At 32.1% G+C, this 15,087-nt stretch overlaps 1 protein-coding gene and 2 long non-coding RNA genes across 10 annotated transcripts in view; 2 read left to right on the top strand and 1 right to left on the bottom strand.

Annotated features, from left to right (window-relative positions):
* Positions 1 to 15,087, top strand: part of tafa1b (TAFA chemokine like family member 1b) — a 421,887-nt gene that overhangs the window by 45,598 nt on the left and 361,202 nt on the right. The window lies entirely within an intron of this gene.
* Positions 1,231 to 5,181, top strand: si:dkeyp-33e11.1. 5 transcript variants are annotated; one of them, XR_012387429.1, is made up of 9 exons: positions 1,231 to 1,526; positions 1,857 to 1,916; positions 2,632 to 2,783; positions 3,198 to 3,253; positions 4,017 to 4,201; positions 4,286 to 4,393; positions 4,469 to 4,528; positions 4,620 to 4,785; positions 4,879 to 5,181. It is a non-coding gene; the product is annotated as a si:dkeyp-33e11.1 (long non-coding RNA). The 5 variants fall into 5 exon arrangements; XR_012387431.1 differs by having other exon boundaries at positions 1,232 to 1,526; positions 4,099 to 4,201; positions 4,472 to 4,528; positions 4,879 to 5,180; XR_012387428.1 differs by having other exon boundaries at positions 1,257 to 1,526; positions 4,472 to 4,528; positions 4,879 to 5,178.
* On the bottom strand, positions 8,531 to 10,757 carry LOC141376698 (uncharacterized). The gene is made up of 3 exons (XR_012387433.1): positions 10,712 to 10,757; positions 9,770 to 9,809; positions 8,531 to 9,671 (listed from the first exon to the last, which is right to left on the bottom strand). It is a non-coding gene; the product is annotated as an uncharacterized lncRNA (long non-coding RNA).

The following is a 15,087-nucleotide window of genomic DNA, read 5'->3' on the forward strand; positions in this document are numbered from 1 at the left end:
CCCACCTTTGAATTTTATTTTTTTTATTTTTTATAGATATATATTTCCCAAATGATGTTTAACAGAGCAAGGTAATTTTCACAGTATGTCTAATAATATTTTTTTGTTCTACAGAAAGATTAATTTGTTTTATTTCGGTTACAATAAAAGCAGTTTTTATTTTTTAAACCCCATTTTAAGGACAAAATTATTAGCCCCTTTAAGCTATTTTGTTTTTGATAATCTACAGAACAAACCATCATTATACAATAACTTACCTAATTACCCTAACCTGCCTAGTTAATCTAATTAACCCAGTTACGCCTTTAAATGTCAGTTTAAGCTGTATATATATATATATATATATATATATATATATATATATATATATATATATAAAATATCTAGTCAAGTATTATTTACTGTCATCATGGCAAAGATAAAATAAATCAGTTATTAGAAATGAGTTATTAAAACTATCATGTTTAGAAATGTGTTAAATAAATCTCTCCGTTAAACAGAAATTCAAGACTTCAACCGTATGTGTATTGATATATGTAAGATTAGTTTATAGTTTTTACACACACACACACACACATGTATGTATGGATGTGTATATATATAATCTGAAAATGAATCCAAAAAGAGTCACATATTAATTAATAATGTTATGATTGCTCTTTTAACATTTGGTTAACAATAAGCAGGAAATGTTTATGGGCCAATGACATGACCACATTGAAATGGTCTGTACCAGGGGTGTCCAAACTCGGTCCTGGAGGGCCAGTGTCCTGCTGAGTTTAGCTCCAACTTGTTTGATTAGGGTTGGAGTTAAACTCTCCTGGACACTGGCCCTCCAGGACTGAGTGTGGTCACCCCTGGTCTATAAAGTTGAAGTCAAAATGAATAGCCCTTCTGTGAATTATTATTATTTTATTTTTTTTATATTTTCCAAATAAAGTTTAAAACCCAGGCACATTATGCATACATACCCTGGAGAGATTGAAATACAATGCAGGAGGTACGTTTTTTGCAGTTTTTGTTTTTACGAATCCACCAGAGGCCAATATGTACGCTTTTTCAGGTCTCAAATTTCTCTCGTGAGTGCCATTCATGCCTGCTCTTCTCATGTAAATCCTGGCCGACCAATAACCCCACCCAACACATTCTCACTCCCAACTCGTCATATACTGACGCTTGGTCAGGAACCCTCGGCGTAGGTTATTGACGCACAGGGTACCCCTTTAGCGTCACATTTAGACGTGCAGGGATTCCCTATAGAATCTGTAACGTTACCTGAGCCTGAAGCGTCATAGGGAGACGCTGGAGGCTCGTATAATTACCAATAGATGTCAACGCACTTTTTAAAACCTGATTTACGCCTATTATCGCAGTTTTCTTCTTTTAAAAATATGTAATTTTTATTTTGTTCATGAAAAGCGTCTGTAAACTGGGTCGAAACTACTGTATGAATAAACTTCGGTCCACGTGACATCCCTTCACGGTGAGTTTAACGCCGCTCTGCTATTGGTCAAACTGCATCAACGGTGAGTTCTCAGATGAGTTCAACTGTCAACATTAAATAGTATGGTAATGCTGCATAATGTATTTTTATTGGAGATTAGTTGGTGTTTATAAATATTTTATCATTAACTTTATATTTAATGAGTGAAAATATATTCGGTTGTCCAGTTTAGGTTAACTATAAAACTATACTACTAATAAAACTTTGATTCATTCATATTATTTATTATTTTTTTACTTAAAAAATATTACATTTCAAGTACTAAGTTTAAAAATGTTTTTGGCTGATCTTTTTCATTTTAAATTATTCATTGAAGTTGGGGTCATTGTATGTGGCGATCTATTTTTTACAGTCTATGCTCGCTATCCCAAGGTTCATTGCGATCCCAAGGTTCACTGCGGTTTTCCACAAGGTACGTAAAAAGTAAATAAAGACGATTTGTTGATAAAGCATGTACTGTAAACTAGCGACGTTGTCTAATTACATCAGGTTCATTTATTAAAAACATATTTTTCTCACATATAACGTTGGTCATGCATTAAAACAATATATAAATTTTAAGATAAGGAACAGTGTTACCAGATTGTTGTTTTCCACAATAGAATTCGTGCAAAATCTTTATATGATATGCAATATGCAACTCTAATAATACAAATGTATTCGTAATTGTTTCAATATTAAAGAACATCAAGTGTTTCCAAAGGTTAATTGTAAAAACAATTATTTTCCATGCCTTTAAAGGAAAAAAGGCAGAGCACCCGTGCCCGTCTGAGCACATTTTTAATTTAATTTTATTTTTATTTTAATCTACCACACACACACACATATGTATGTGTATATATATATATATATATATATATATATATATATATATATATATATATATATATATATATATATATATATATATATACAGGTGTAAATTATAAGGTATTCACTGTTCAGATATGAATATTTTTTTTTGTTCTTTTCAGGTTCTTTAGATTTCTTTAAAAATCCAATTTTGTTTTCTAATAAGCAAAAAGTAAAGCCACTTTACCCATGTCTGTATGTTAAATTGAGCTTGTCTTTCTCTCTATCTCTGTTAACACATTTGTATTTGTTTGATTAATTCTTGTGTCTTTCAGCCTGTTTCTGCCTATCACCATGAGTGATTCCTTGATACTCATATTTATCATCAAGATCTCAATTATAAGCTCAAGTCTTGATGACAACTTGATGATCTGCAGGAAGCACCACCATGTATAGAGGGCAAAGACCACTCTGGAATCAGTCAAGGGTTAGTGAAGTTTTTCATTCCATGTATATTAAATATCTACATTGTTTAGGCATATATGATTGTATGAGATAAAATGCATTTATTCTTTCACTTCTATTGTAATAACAGAGAGGAACGCATTAGTTTTACTATTACTATTGTTTATGAAAAACATTATAAACTACAGTATAAGCTCACAAAATATTGTGGCCTAACTGTTTAAAACTATTTGTTCTGGGTGTTGATAGTGGCCAACCATTTTTTTTCTTTTTCAGAAAGTATTTTGTTTTGTCGGATTTTATGACACCTTAAAGGCCATCAACTGTCCACATTGCGGTTTAGGAAATTAAACAACTAATGCTGCTTGTCTACTAGTCTTAGGATAAGTTAGAATTGTTATAAATGTTAATTTTTTGTTGTTTTTATCTGGTACAGCTCATAGGAACTCCAATCTTCCCAACTGTGAGAGGGCCTTGCTCCAGTGACTGTTGGTGTGTACTTTAATGTTTCCATTAGTCCCTGTATCTGTAGATCTAGGTGACAGTGGGCTAGAGTAAAAATTTGTTTTTATTTAAACTAAGGCATACTGATGGCCTTTTTTATCTCAGATTTGGTCATGCAAGTATTAATATATCCTAAAATATTTTTATATTCTTTCCATTGGTGGAAAAGAGTTTGGTATAATTATTTTTAATAGACTGCCAAGATCTCAGCAGACATTTTTCTGAGATACTCTTGAGTGGGAGTCTGTGCAATACAAGGTGGATAGTATTTGCAAGGAAGAGCCCTTCATCTGTCCTGCTTCCACACTAGATATACTGCCAATTTAAGTAGATGTGAACCATAAGCATAACCATTTCAAGAATGCACAAGGTACTTTAAACTGTATGTGTTGAAACTAAATTAACAAGAAAACAGTTCTGTGATGTTCACCTAGTAAAATTAGATTAGAAGATAATATTTTGAAGGTTTGTTTACAGCTAAGGATTAAGGATTGACAGGAAGATTTGTGGACTACATCAACTAATGACACTACCTCCAAAGAGTTGCAAAAAGCTGTCCAAAGTTTCAGCACCATCTTTAAGCCCATGATTTTAGTGTGTTTCATGCCTAAGCACATGAGTTTATATCTGAGATAGATGAACTATGTGATTATCTTAAACTGATCTACAAGTAAATGCCAAAACTTATTGGTTTACTTATTTGCTTGTTTGTTTGTTTGTTTGTTTGTTTGTTTTTGTATATGTTAACCAGGTGAAATGGAGTGAGGCATACAAGGATATGTGTGGTTTTACTCTTGGGAAGGAGGTTGAACAGTGCAATATTTCTTCTATAGGATTGCAGTGACCAGACATGCTACTGTAACTCTCATGGTCATGTGCTGGAATTAGCAGATATTCAACAATTTGGCCATCTTGCTGACCTATTGATATCAGAAGGTAACGATATCCAGTAGAATTTGTTTTTGTTGTTCTGTAACCTATTTAAATAGTGTTGTGATTTTTGATTGCTTATCACTGTAGACCACAACAGCTCTGCAAAGCAAGTTGGAAAACAGAATCCATGAAACTGGCAGTGACCGGAAACCAGTTAGAAGACTTTGGTCTGTGACGTAGAGGAGTGGGCAGACGGTGAGGAAATTCTTATTAATATTACATGTAGTCATGAAAAATTGTAAGTGTTACTATTATTGTCATTTTTTTCAGTAGCAGAAGCAAAGACGACAAACAACAGAAGTGATATGGATGTCTTCGTCATATGGCATGGTATGTACACTAGACTTCTGTCAGTGTTGATTCTTTAAAAGTTGATGTATAATCCTTGTTGTACAACTTTCTTTTTATAAATATATTTCAGACTCTGCTGACCCAGCAACAAAGAGGAGGGTGTTCAACATCATCCTGCTAGTCAGGATTCTTCAGAAGCAGTGGATTCTTGTGGCAGAGATGGCCAACCACTATAAATACATTTCAACTCATCCTGGTTCCTTCAAAGAACTTTCCTGCTTGTTTGCTACTGAAAAGTATGTATTTGTATTATTTGGCACAGACATAAGCATAAGGTTACCCAGTCCAAATGATATTAATATATTTTTATGTTGTTGTGTTCTTTTAAGATTCGACATGTGGCCTAAACGAAGAGGGGTTAAAAGGTCTATGGATCATCATTCTCAGAAAGCAACAAAATAACTGAGAAATAAACAACAATACGATGGTGCAATCTAGAGACCTACAAGGTACCTGCAAGTTTTGGCTGGAGCAGAGAACATACATATTTTAAATAAAGCTCCAGCTGATGAGTTTGACATTGACTGTGGATTTTCTTTTACTGTAATCCAGAAGAGGATGACCTTAACCCTGAATCTAAAGCATGTAATAAAATCTGTAAAAATAAAATAAAATTTTCATCATCTATAACTAAATTGTTGTCTCTTTTTTTTAAATACATAGACATGTACAGTATGTAAGCATTCCTCTAAAATCAATCAGTGTTGTAAATTAAGAGCATTATTGTATGCCTAACTGCTTACAACATATAACGATTTAAGGAACTCTATATTAAAATAAAATTATTACATTAAATGACATTAAGAGCTTTTAAAATATTAATTTTATGATAAATTTTTATGATAAATTAAATTTTTGCATATACTTGGCCAAAAAATGTACATTATTATGGTCAACTGCTCAGATACCTCCAGTCAATATGTGGCTGAGTCAGGCAACCAGACTTCTACCTCTGAACAAATTAACCTATGATTTACATCAAAGATCTGATGGATCTATTTGGTCCTCATGGATTTTTCTAAAAAAAAAAAAAAAATTATCTCCTTTTATTTTTGTCTTTACTTTGAAACATTTGTATTCATTTGTTAGAATGTCTAACAAAAAACTACTGTACTTGTGAGATAACAGTGCCACTGTTGTTATGCTGAAAATAAAAAATAACTTTGTATAATGTTTTATTGAATGCAAGATAAAAAATAAAAAAATAAAATATTTTCCAAGAGATGGATTGCGGCTGGAAGAGCATCTGCTGCATAAAAACATGCTGGAAAAGTTGGCGGTTCATAGAGCTGTGGCGACCCCTGGTTAATAAAGGGACTAAGCCAAAAAGTAAAATAAAATATGTATTTTTTGTAGACATAGAACTTCACAGTAACTTATGTACAGCACAGAACTTTTTTACTTCTAGTTTAGATGATTTAAAGGTTTGCATATTTATTTTGTTGGTTCATGGCTATGTATTTTTAATCATTTTGAACTATTCACAGCATTTGAAAGGATATCTTATCGTCATTGTTACCTCATTTCTCACTATTTTCATGATTCTTACAATGCAGCAAATCTTAAAATCATTTGATCATAAAGAAAATAATTAACAAATTAACCCACATGCAGGACAAAGACATGAATCATTATTTAACACAAAGTTCATCTATTGTCATCAAAACATACTGTTACACAAACAGTTGAAGATTTAGAAAGTAAAAATAATCAGATAAAGAGTGGTTTTCAAACAAATACATGTCTTTAAAAAGGTTATATTTATAAACATTTACATATTTTAAGAGCTTTTATCCATATTTCAAATAAAGTGAAAACAATTAAACATCACACGATGACCATTAATGAAACACACTTACAAAATTACATCCACACATATTATTCTGAATTCATAATATTTGTGATGAACATAGATCACTATTGCTAATAACTTGTGATTAAAGAGGATACTAATGTTTAGCTTATTTTTACAGCTTTTTTTTTTTTTTTTTTTTACCACAACTGTACATGTGACAATACAATTTCTTGTCCATGTTGAAGATAATACATCTACATAGGTTAACTGCCCTTTTACTCAAAGGGGATGAGTAGAGCCCCGTAGAAAAGGAAAAAGTATTCACATTTCAAACGAGAAATGAGTGAGAGAATATCAGCAAGACTATTATCTATGCTATGTTCAATAAATAATGTTGGATATAATAGTCTGATATATACTGATCAAGTCAATAAAAGCTGTTTTAAAAAAATACTCATTGAAAAATAACAAATTTATGCCTGGCTTTCATATATGTCATAAATATATGCACAATGACCTTATTCAAATAGTCTTTAGTTCATTAAAAATAGTATTTGTTCCATTTTATTACAAAAAGGCTTTAAACTACATTACCCACAATCCTTTGTCGCTGTATAGATGGGACGGGAAAGACATGGCGGTACAAATTGTAGTTCATTGAAAGCTGTAGTTAGGGTTACGTTTAGGGTTACGATCTTGGTTAATCGGTAACTATTTGAAACACAGCGATAACTCATTGATAAAGGACACTGTTAGTAAAGTGGCAAAGTTAGCAAAACATAGTTAGCAACACGAAGGATCTTTTAATTTGGCTTTGAAGTTATAGTCCAATCACAATGTCGCAATCTACGTCACACTTTGTCTCTATTTGGTAATCTTCCGGTTGAAGGTAGATTATAATAACCTCATAATATAACTTAAATATCAAAATGTGTATTAATATTACATGCTATTTATTGTCTTATTAAAAATACAAATGTATATTTACCGTGAGATTCCTTTGTGGGGGTAACCTGATGTGCAAAATGATCATAGTAAAACCAGATCATATGCAGTATACTAAATTTGAAACGAATAATAAAATAATAAAAAAAGCTTCATGTTTGAAAACATTTTCAGCATTTCCTGTAACTAAACCCTGCATCATGTAGGTATACAAATATAAATATATGTCAAACTTAAATGACAAATATAGTGCCCATTAAATAGTAAAAATAGTAGTTCATTGTAAATGAGTATGCAAATAAACACAATACATTTTAATGAAACATTTATAATTTATTCATAATGCCACAAAAAAAAAAAAAAATCACGCAAACATGCAAAAACCAAAAATATATATATTTATAACAGTTTTTAATGCAATAATATATTACCATACATATATAAATGATTAAAAACAATTATAATTGAAGGAAATTTATATTTTGTATTATCATTATTATATTTATTTTGTGATATTTATTCATGTCATACATCTGGTATGTCAAGCTCAAGTAAAACTGCACTGCAAAAAATCTTTTCAAATGATGCCTTTGGAAATGCCATTATAATAAACAGCTTTCACAACAACAAGAAGTCAAGTTCATGACAAATGCAAATTATGTTTATAATAACAACTTTCTGAACTTAAACATCAAAAGTAGAATAAGTTCAAAACATATTCAAGTATTTACTGAAGAATAGCAAAAACAATTTGTACAAAACACTGAGAACCAAAGTGTGCTTGGTGAGTCCAGGTGTTTATGCTGACTAGACTGTCATATTGCAACCCGGTTAGCATGAGGAGACTTGGGCATAAAGTGTCAGCAATTCCTGGAGGGCTCCCATGTGTTTTTCCAGGTTTTGCCACTGTAAAGTATTAGAAGTGCACAACATCATTACTGAACAAAGAATGAGTGTTAGGTTTCATTTAGAAAGTTCAGTGATATTTATTTATATATGTAAAGTGTCATTAAACCTGGCACTCTTGAATTAACTGTATAATAAGTTAAACATTTCCAGCATGTTTCCATGTATTCCAAGCAGATCTGTCAGTTCTACAAACTCAGAGATCAGGATAGTGACTGCACTTCTCATTATGAACACCCTTATCCTTCTCATACATTTTTATCACCACTGATGTCCACTGCTGTAGTTTTCATTGAAGGGAATGCTGACACAAATTCCAGCAAGTTTTTTTTTTTAAATAGCAGAATATGGGTATTATTGGGCCAAAACCTTAAAAAATATAAGATGCAAGATTTGAATCTTGATGAACATATTGTTAATTCACTTCTTGCAATTGAAAACACATCTCATGTTTGACTCATCAATTATATGAAAACTACTACAGCATACTGTGCTCCACCCTAAAAATATTTCTAAATTATAACAAGCTTATTGCTTTACATGGCTAAACATTAATTTCATGCCTGCATGATTCACTGCTTTTACTGAAACCCATTACACTCTTAACTCAAACTAGTTGACTTTATAAAAAAACTGCATGGAAAATGTTGCCTTAAACCCTTTATGTTTTTACACAAGGTGAAACTAAACAGCCCACTTTAAATTAACCAATAACCTTTACAATCTTCTTGGACTTACAGTAATATTTTAATTCAAGTATGGCTGTTAAGTTGTACCCTGTATAAAATGTAAGGGGTTTAAGGCACTGGGTTTCTATACAATTTTCTAGTAAAGTCAACTAGATTGGGTTAAAGGAATAGTTCACTATTTACTCTCCCTCAAGTGGTTGTAAACCTTTTTTTAAAAACTTCCAAGTTACTTTGTGTTGAACATGAAGGAAGTTTTTGAAGAAAGCTGAAAAGCTGAAAACATTGACATGTATAGTAGGAAAAAACAAATACCATGGAAGTTAATGTTTGCAGGTTTTCATCTTTCTTTAAAAAATAAATTGTGTTTAACTGAAGAAAGCAACTCAGACATATTTGGAACAAGTGAAGGATGAGTCATTAATGACAGTATTTTCATTTTTGGGTGAATCTCTTTAAGAGTATACTGAAAGAAATGTCCTACTCAATGTAGCTAACTTCAGCTGCATGTGTAGCCCCATAAGTACTTATCTAGAAATCAAAACAATAATCACGTCAGTCCCATTTTAGGCCTTTTATATCATATTGGCCACAGAATGGACTACTTAGTGTTGCAATAAAAAAAATAAATAAATAAAACTATGACTTACCACACAATACAAGACAAACAGTGAATTTTCAGCACAAGATGTACACAAGATGAGGTTCCAGCTTCAACAGTGATCTTGAGTGGGGCAGTTGTGCAGCTCTGTGAGGTTGTGACTGTTCAGATGCAGTGCTGTGAAGAGTTCTTTATTAAAAGAAAGTACATTCTTTTAAAAGCTGTACATAATAACAAAGAAAATACAATGATTTTAAATAATGATTAATTCTGAACAAAAACCTTACCCTTAGTCAAGATGAATTCATATGTCAAAAGTTTCTGCATCTAAAATGAATAAAAACAGATGTGACATTAGTTAAACCCACTAACTACTAGATACATCAGTACTGCATTAAGCAGTTGTAAAGTAATGTAAGTGTAGTCCAAAATGAGCCATAATCTGTTTAAGATAATGATTTAAAATACGTTGCTTGTGTTAAAAACAACCCAGCCACTTGTAATACATATGATCAATGGTAAATTACTGAGAAGGTGCAAGGTAATCCTTGAGTTTTACCATTGCCATCCTGACTGACATAATATTTGACAAAGAAGACAGCTTGTTGTGCCTCTTTACCACAATTTAGAGATGATAGATTCTTTCTTTTATTAAATAAATTGGTAAAGGCCAAATTATACTTGTAATAGTGTAAGATATTCATTGTGACATACATCAGCTTAAGTTATACTTGAGCTTTTCTTAAGTTATATATATATATATATATATATATATATATATATATATATATATATATATATATATATATATATATATATATATATGTGTGTGTGTGTGTGTGTGTGTGTGTGTGTGTGTGTGTGTGTGTGTGTGTGTGTGTGTGTGTGTTTTAAGGCATGGAAAATAATTGTTTTTACAATGTAGCCTTTAAACCTTTGGAAACACTTGATGTTCTTTAATATTGAAACAATTACGAATACATTTGTATTATTAGAGTTGCATATTGCATATCATATAAAGATTTTGCACGAATTCTATTGTGGAAAACAACAATCTGGCAACACTGTTCCTTATCTTAAAATTTATATATTGTTCTAATGCATGACCAACGTTATATGTGAGAAAAATATGTTTTTAATAAATGAACTTGATGTTATTAGATAACGTCGCTAGTTTACAGTACATGCTTTATCAACAAATCGTCTTTATTTGTTTACTTTTTACTTACCTTGTGGAAAACCGCAGTGAACCTTGGGATCGCAATGAACCTTGGGATAGCGAGCATAGACTGTAAAAAATAGATCGCCACATACAATGACCCCAACTTCAATGAATAATTTAAAATGAAAAAAGATCAGCCAAAAACATTTTTAAACTTAGTACTTGAAATGTAATATTTTTTAAAGTAAAAAAAATAATAAATAATATGAATGAATCAAAGTTTTATTAGTAGTATAGTTTTATAGTTAACCTAAACTGGACAACCGAATATATTTTCACTCATTAAATATAAAGTTAATGATAAAATATTTATAAACACCAACTAATCTCCAATAAAAATACATTATGCAGCATTAACATACTATTTAATGTTGACAGTTGAACTCATCTGAGAACTCACCGTTGATGCAGTTTGACCAATAGCAGAGCGGCGTTAAACTCACCGTGAAGGGATGTCACGTGGACCGAAGTTTATTCATACAGTAGTTTCGACCCAGTTTACAGACGCTTTTCATGAACAAAATAAAAATTACATATTTTTAAAAGAAGAAAACTGCGATAATAGGCGTAAATCAGGTTTTAAAAAGTGCGTTGACATCTATTGGTAATTATACGAGCCTCCAGCGTCTCCCTATGACGCTTCAGGCTCAGGTACAGATTCTATAGGGAATCCCTGCACGTCTAAATGTGACGCTAAAGGGGTACCCTGTGCGTCAATAACCTACGCCGAGGGTTCCTGACCAAGCGTCAGTATATGACGAGTTGGGAGTGAGAATGTGTTGCCCCACCCACCACCTTCCCTAAACCCAACTAACAGTGTTTTCAAAAGCAATCCAGAAATTGCCCTCGCAGCTGCCTGATTTTGACCATGTTTTCAGATCTTCCCACGCTTGATATTTACTTGTTTATTTTATTTCTGCTTTTTGTTTTTTGTTTTACCTGCTTTCTGGAATCGTTCTTTGCCGGTCTTAAATACCGTCATAACGGCCAAACTGATAACAGCGGAAAAGCAGTCCAGTGTTAAGCGTTCAGCTGGTAGCTCGAAAAGATAAAGAAGCTGCCCCCTGCCCCATCGTTTTTGTTTTAAAAAGTAAATGCAGCCATACATACCTCTGGCTACATAATTCACTAACTCCTGAAATGTATATGGGGCTACATATTCACATTAAGGCTGTGTTTAATGTTTTTCTTTTTTTTTTTTACAGTATTTCCTGTAATATTTTATTTATATTTTATCTTCTGGAGAAAAGCAGTTTTTGTTCACTTATTTTTTTTAATTTTACGTCAAAATTAATAGCTTTCTGTCACTGGTCTCAGGAATGTAAATAAAAAATAATTCATAATATTCAGTAATATTCATGTTATAAACTTCATTTGTAGATTAGTAGACATAATAGATTAGAGCATTTGCTGATTTTGTGGTATATTCTTGATAGGATCCATGTACACTGAAAAGAAATATTCAAAGATGATTCCTTGGATTTACAAAGTGGTTTTAAACAATTTATTTGGGCTGAATTTAAACAGATTAAGTTGAACATTATTAAACTTAATTTGTTTGTTTAAATTCAACAAAAATAAATTGTTTGCAACAGTTGTGCATGCAACACTTTCCTCTTTTCAAAGGATTATTCAAACACATCCCTTTACAGGAGGTTGAACATTCTTCACTGTTATAATGAATTAGGTCCCACATGCCTTTAGTCAGATGTGTTCAGTATCAGATGTCCCATGTTGTGACACCAAGGCTAAAACAGGAGCATTAGTTTAACAACACTGTTTTCGAGAGCAATTACTGCACCATATTTTGTTGCTGCATCACACTTGCCTTATATTTTTAACAAAAAGGTCCAACTGCAAATCCCATGTTTCCTTTACTGTATCTGCTTTGATTGACATCCATCATCAAGTGTATTTCAGCATTATTGCAATAGAGGAAAAGAGGTCAGGTCCCTCTATAATCCCTTTATGAAGGTCAGCGTCTGCATGCCACAGTGCCAAGAACAGACCCTAGATCAGTCGCAATCTGCACTCCATTCAGGAAATTACCTTGAAAACCAAATAGAGTTGCTCTAGAGTTGGTTAGACACAATGGGAGTAATGAAAAGAGCGGATGAGCCTGTGAATCAGTGCTCTTTTTTTCCATTCCCCATTGCTGTATTTTTCTACTTTAGCCATCATTTCAAAAGATCTTGCACAGTTTTTAGTTTTTTTTTTCCATCAAAACCTTAAAAGATACTTTCAAATATCACTTTTGATCTGATGGAATAATGTTTAAAATCTCAGCTTTGGTGATTTTTTAACACATCGAGCTGTGCATATGTTGATGTTTCAGTTTCATACGGATAGCAGTTTGATGAGATATTAATAGGCTCAGTTTATGGACAACAATGCAGCCCCAATTAATTAATTATCTGTATCTTAAACCTTTTCACTGCGATCAAATCTTTTAAACCACTAGGACTATGTTCACACTGTGAGGCTTCAACTTTTTTTTAAACTTTTTGTTTTGCAAAGTTATTCACACTGTTGTTTTAATTATGCCCAATATCATATTTCCACAAAATATCACAAACCTAAACTGACCTGTATTTACAAGAGAATGATCACACATAACTTAAACTTTCTAGTTATGTACTTTACAAAATGTTTACATGATAGGAATAAACAACAGTAATTTATATTTAAAGGATTAATAACAGAAAGTACCATGAGAGTTTCACTCATCTTCAGAACACAAAATGAGATATTTTATATTTATTTAACTAAAATATTTAAGATATTTTATATGTTAGCTCTGTGACCCTCCATAGACAGTAATATTCATGATGTTAAGAAAGTCCAGAAAAGGAACCAACCCTCAACAAATGATTCTTGCTGCTTGTTCAAACTACTTATTTAAAATGAGCTGAATCAATGCTGTTCTTGAGGGTTTTTTTTCGGCACAAATGAATTGTTTTATGTTCAATCCACTTAAATTTGTTAAAACAACTAAGTTGACTTAATCGATTTGGGTTGAAGTAATATGAAGGAATTGTATGAAACCCATTATTCTTTTCACAGTGAAAAACACTGTTTATTATTGTTTCACCTGTTATAATGAGGTTCCAAGAACACTTTGTATGTCAAAAAACTGTAAAAAGACTCTGTTCGCCAATGTCTTTTCTTCCTCATCAGCATTCGCATATACTATGGGCAATAGAATGTAATGCCAATAACAACAGTGCAACATGCATTGTATTGCCCATAGTAAACATGCATTGGAACCTGACAAACTGAAAAGAGAAAATAGGTAAATAAAGTTGTTTTTAATAAACCATGCATGATCAGAAATAGCAATCCATTCCTGAGAACCAACTAAACCACTGTAGCACACACAAAGCACTCAACCAAGCTTCTAGCTTCTGATTACTTTTGTCCTAATGACTGACATGGAGTACTGACAAGCTGTTTCCTGTGTATAAAATTGTTGCGTATAATTAATAATTGACCTTGCAGTATCATTGACATTGCATCCTGCCATTATCAATGTAAAATATATTCAAACAGACATCTATACACATGAAAAGTAACAAATGCTTAGCTGCTCATAGCTCCACACTGACAAACACATCTCTGCACATGAAGAATGATGAAACACAAGTGAAGTGAAGCTAGCTATAACAATAACCAAATGAAACAAACATGAATGATATATAAAAAAACATACTTTAATATTTCAGACAAGCTGTAGGTGCAGCTACACCCTTAAATGCAATTGTGATGCAAGTCCAGTTTTGTATAGGCTGAGGTCATCTTTCTGGGATATTCCCTTCATATTTAAAGCAAATCCATTGTGCTATGTGCAACCGATACAAAATTCAAACAGGTCAATAGGGTATATGCACACGGACTCTTAATTTGCACGATGGCTTCTGGTGAACTGTCTTTCTATTACAAAATCGCCATGTTTAAGGTCTGTTTTGTTTAAAAATAAAATAGACATATAAAGTATAAAGTGGGTCTCAGACCGGAAAAGAAGTACTGCATTAAATTCATTTTTCCTTGCCATCTTGTTAAAATATAAGATGTATTTTACCTCAGTATTTTGAATGAAGTTTCTGTGCTACCCTGCTGATCAGTGCTAGTGGTTACACAGTATATAATCTCGTTTTATGCTTGAACAACTAAATGAATGCTTAAGTTTATTTAACTGAGTGTATTTTAATTAAATTAGAATGTCGATGCTGTAAAAGGTACCTTACAAACTTTAAAATAATCACATTAACCTTTCACCGGAAGTTTACCGTTGGCTAAAAAACACTCGCTGTGCATATAGTCCATTATGACACATAAATACACTCAGACTTGGTACATGTCTTGGTATCATGTTACAGCAGATTT

This window comes from Danio rerio, chromosome 11 (genome assembly GCF_049306965.1).
Source record: "Danio rerio strain Tuebingen ecotype United States chromosome 11, GRCz12tu, whole genome shotgun sequence".
Lineage (NCBI taxonomy): Eukaryota > Metazoa > Chordata > Actinopteri > Cypriniformes > Danionidae > Danio > Danio rerio.